The following is a 4884-nucleotide window of genomic DNA, read 5'->3' as shown; positions in this document are numbered from 1 at the left end:
TGTAGAAGTGTGGGGTATTGTTTTTGTCTTTTTGCAGTCCCATTTAGTCCCATTCATGAAGGATTGTGTTTGTGTGTGCATATATGTACCTGCAAATATTTATATAAATATGTGTTATGAAATATGTATATTTATGGGTACATATGTACAGAAATATATATAAATATATGCCTTCACATACATACATATGCATACAAGATAGCCACTGGGCCCCCGGAAGCAAGGATGTGCCTAGAGAGCACTATGCAGGCACAGAGAAACCACTCAACTGCAGGTGCTGATAAGTCCCGGGACAGCAGCTACCTGCAGCCTCACCTTTGTGCTGATAGGGTTTCCTGATACGTCCCTAAGGATGACCAAATGAGCTTCACGCCTTGTTTCTCTTTCTGTCCTCGGATGACATCTGTAGAAATTATCTCCAGGTAAGGGATGTTGTAATTGAGGATCTTTAAGAGGAAGAGTACCCTTTCAATGATTAGGAGAGACACAAGATGGAAACAAAGATTTTATTACTTACGGGCCCTGGGGGGTACACAGCATGCCCAGAGTCCCACACACGTGGAGGTCAGGGAGCACGTGAAGAGAGAGAGAAGAATCTGTGGACCTATGACTTTATGGAGTCTCGGGTGTTATCCAAGTGGGTTTCCTGAGGGGAGTTTTAATTGGTGGGTTTAGTTAGAGCAAGCAGGCAGGAGGTTACTCTGTGCCTGAGAAGTGGTCACTGTGACGCATGAGCACAGTCCATGCAAATATGGAGTGTGGGGGTCGTCGGGGCCAGTCCAGCAGGTTGTATCAAGGGAATCCAAGAGGGAATAGTGGCCAGGTGCAGTGGCTCACGCCTGTAATCCTAGCACTCTGGGAGGCCGAGGCGGGCGGATCGTTTGAGCTCAGGAGTTCGAGACCAGCCTGAGCAAGAGCGAGATCCCGTCTCTACTAGAAAAATAGAAAGAAATTAGCTGGACAACTAAAACTATATAGAAAAGATTAGCCGGGCATGGTGGTGCATGACCATAGTCCCAGCTACTCGGGAGGCTGAGGCAGGAGGATCGCTTGAGCCCAGGAGTTTGAGGTTGCTGTGAGCTAGGCTGATGCCACGGCACTCTAGCCCGGCAACAGAGTGAGACTTTGTCTCAAAAAAAAAAAAGAGAAGGAGTAGTGGCCAGGGGCCAAGATAGAACTACCTTTGTTCTCACTCTCTCATCCCCAGTAGCGAGATTGCCACTGCTCTCGCGGTAGAGGTGATTCCCTTTGGTCCCCGTGGAGAGTCTGTGGGCCTGGAGGAGCAGGTGTGGGTCATTAGGGCATTTTCATGGCACTATCATTCTGTTCTTCAGGCTCCTTTTCCATAGCTTCCAGAAAGCTCTTAGTGTTAGAAGGTGATGGTCCTTGGACTGCTGGGAGAAAGTGGTCTGCATTTAAGTCTCAGTCCTGCTCCTAGTCAGCCCTGGGACCTCGGGCCTTTTACTGCGTGTCATTTCCCTCCTTTGGCCTGTTGAATGGAAGCACTTTGTCAATTATAAAATAGTACACAGAGTTAAAGTATTACTGTTAAGTTTTGGTGCCTGCATAGTGGCTAGCTTGATTTCTGTTGAGTACATGTACGTATGGAGAAATAACTTCAACATTGAGTTAAGAGTCAGAAAATTTAAAAGTGTGGCTGCTGCGGAGGGGGGGGCATGGAGGGAAGAAGAGAGCACAGTGTGTACATTCCACAGAGTGTGGTCGGTTGCATACACTAGAGGGAAGAATTTGGGGGGCAGGAAGGGGAAAAGCTGGCTGAGCCTTATGTTAAAACCTATGAGAGATGACTTTTCTGATGTGAGGAGATGGTGACTTCAAAGCTCTCTCCCTACAGTGGCTCACATTTGACCATTAGGGATTCTTTTCTTCGGATGAAACACCATCCTTTCACCACAATTCTCATTTAAATTATAAATGTTTCTGGAAGTGGTAACATGTTAAGCCATCTATTCCTTTTCTTGTTCATTTTCCTACACAATGGGAAAGCCTGGTTAAAATTGGCAGCACAGGATTATCTGGGTGGGGAAAGTTGAAACCAAGATATGAAAGAAGAGAGGAACTTCTGAGATTCTTTTCACTCTTCACTATTTTGCTTAGATTTTAGTTTCCCTGGGAGTTTGCTGAGAGGGTGAACTCCAGGAGTACTCCAGGGCGTCTGCCTAAGACTGGAATTGAGTCACGGGTGATATGTTAACAGAGAGCTGGGAGGGCAAATCCCTGGTATCCAGACCTGAATAGCACTTCTGTTCCCTTGCTGTACGCTACTGAGTGTGTTGGCCAAGCACGATGGAAACACCGCATTCCCGGGCAGAGCACCTTGTGCTTCTGCAGAGAAAATGCCTTTCCCCCCTCAGTTTGTGTCACCCTGGATGCGTTCTGACCTCAGAGGGAAATGTGTGCTAATGCTAATTAATAAATAACCCATCGCAAAACTGCAAAAGCCTTTCAAATCCGGCATGGCATTTGGTTCTCACACATTTCTCTCAGGGAGCTAGATGAAATTCTGACTCTAATGAGTAGATGAGGAAGTGAGAACTCAGAATTGCTTAAGGTTACTCACTTGGAAAGTCATGAGGTTGCCTGAAAGCCACATGGCTGGCCCTTTGCTTTAAATCAGACTGTTGACAGTGACAACGGTGGGCGCTTCTCTTGCTAGAATATCAGTTTGTTTTTATTTTTCCAGGTCTTCTCTGAGGAAAATAATACCTATGAGGGGCAATTTGAGGCTCCGTGTGTGAAATGCTACGACTCCCTGAGGAGAGAGGAGCCATTGTAAGCCGAGTGCCTGTGCGGTTACTCTTACGTGGCAGTTTTCTGGCGCCATCTACTGCTGCATTGAAGTAATGGCGGGTGAATGGCTCTTGATCACAGAAGGGCGACGGTTGTAGCAAAGTGAGTTTTTAGAGTGACACCGTTGGGTTTTTTTCAAACTAGGGTGTGTGGGTCGTTGTATTTATTTCAGTGGTTCGTGAGAATTTTTTTCTTTAAAAATTGTCTTCTCAGCCACAAAAAAGGAATGAAATAACGTCTCTTGCAGCAACTTGGATGGAACTGGAGACCATTCTCCTGAGTGAAGTATCTCAGGAATGGAAAAACAAACACCACACGTTCTCACTAATAACTTAGAGCTAAACAACGGGCACACATGGTAATAAAGCGGTGTAAAGGACATTGGAAACTAAGAAGATGGGAAGGGGAGAGAAGGATAAAAGCTTACCTATCAGGTACAGTGTACACTATTCTGGTGATGGACACACTAAAAGCCTTGACTTCAGCATTATGCAGTCCATCCATGTAACAAAAACACTTGTATTCCCTTAATATTTTTAAATAAATAAAATAACTGGATTTAAAAATAAATAAATTAAAAAATTGTCTTCTCCCACAGATATACTTAGGGATTCTGAGGAAAGATCGGATGTACAATACATCGTATGCTGTTTTATTAATTATACTCAGGAGTAGTTGCATAGTAGGAGGGCAACAGAGAAAGAACACTAATTACCCCAAAGGAGGGCTCCCTCTGCTAGACTCTGAGCCACCTGAGGGTAGGGACCAGTTTAGTAATCTTCATACACTAGTCTAGCACAGACCTGCCACATAGTAGGCACTGATAAAATACATGGTCACTCCATCCCTGGTGGCACAATTTTGGCACAGTGGTGTCTGGTTGAGGAAAATGTACCCTGACGGTCTTCTCAGGTAATGAGTGAGTTATGTAATTCTTCTCTTATTTCCACGGAGCCGAGTGGCCTGAGCATGGGGGTTATATACCTCTAAGAAAGGGCTACATACCAACCTAATTCTTTTGTAGTGACGGGGCTGGATTTTGTCTTTAAAGGACAGTTAAGGAATATGAAAAGATGAGAGCATTCAAGGCATAGAATGGAGAGAATGTGAAGAAATCCATTTGCAGGCCCCATCCTGAATACCCAGGATTAAGATTAGAGACAGGGCCCCGAGCTGAGGGATGGGGCAGGAACAGGTTTAAATGCAGGACAGTTTCCACTGGGGCAGAGATTCCTGAGACGCATCTCTTACCTCTAAGAATGAACTGCAGAAGGGTTACTTGGAAACATATGGTTTACTCTTCGGCCTTCTTGCTCTTGGTAACCCCACATGAAAGGCATCACCGGACATCCTTAGCCCTAGATTTCACCCTGCTACTTGTTGTGGGCTGTGGGGAGGGCACGAAGCAGCATCTGCTAATGTTCAATGTAACATCTACGTAGAATGGCACATGCTTTCTGAAATGGGAGTTGATCTAATGAGGCAGAGTCTACAGGCCTAAAATAGGAGTGATGATATTTCCCTTTCATTTCTATTTTATTTTTACACTCACTTTCAGCAACAGCTATGTGCGTGAACATGTGTACGAGTCAAAATATGCCTTTATATGCGACTATTTAAAGGAAACTATAATTTTTTTGAAAAGCCAAGAATCTTTTTGCAAAGTAAATACTCATCACACAGTTCAATTGATAATCTATGAGTTAGCTAGGATGTGTTCATTAAAAGCTCTCTATTGTTAAATACGTGTTATATGGTTAAGGGAATATAGAAGTACATTTAGTCTTTGACCAAGAAGTGGATTGGCTGATAAGTCTTTATTGAGGCCAAAATGCATATTTCTTTTTTTTTTATTTCAGCATATTATGGGGGTACAGATGCTTAGGTTATGTATGTTGTCCTTTCCCCCCCTCCCCGCCAAGTCCGAGTTTCAAGTGTGTCCATCCCTCGGATGGTGCGCGTCGCACTCTTTGTGTATGCAAATACCCATCCCCCCTCCCCCCTCCCCCCTGCCCAACATCCAATAGATGTTATTCTTATATGTGCACTTATGTGTTGATCAATTAATACCAA

Source organism: Propithecus coquereli, unplaced genomic scaffold (assembly GCF_000956105.1).
Source record: "Propithecus coquereli isolate 6110/MARCELLA unplaced genomic scaffold, Pcoq_1.0 Scaffold194, whole genome shotgun sequence".
NCBI classification, from domain to species: domain Eukaryota; kingdom Metazoa; phylum Chordata; class Mammalia; order Primates; family Indriidae; genus Propithecus; species Propithecus coquereli.
Note: the sequence above shows the minus strand (reverse complement) of the source record.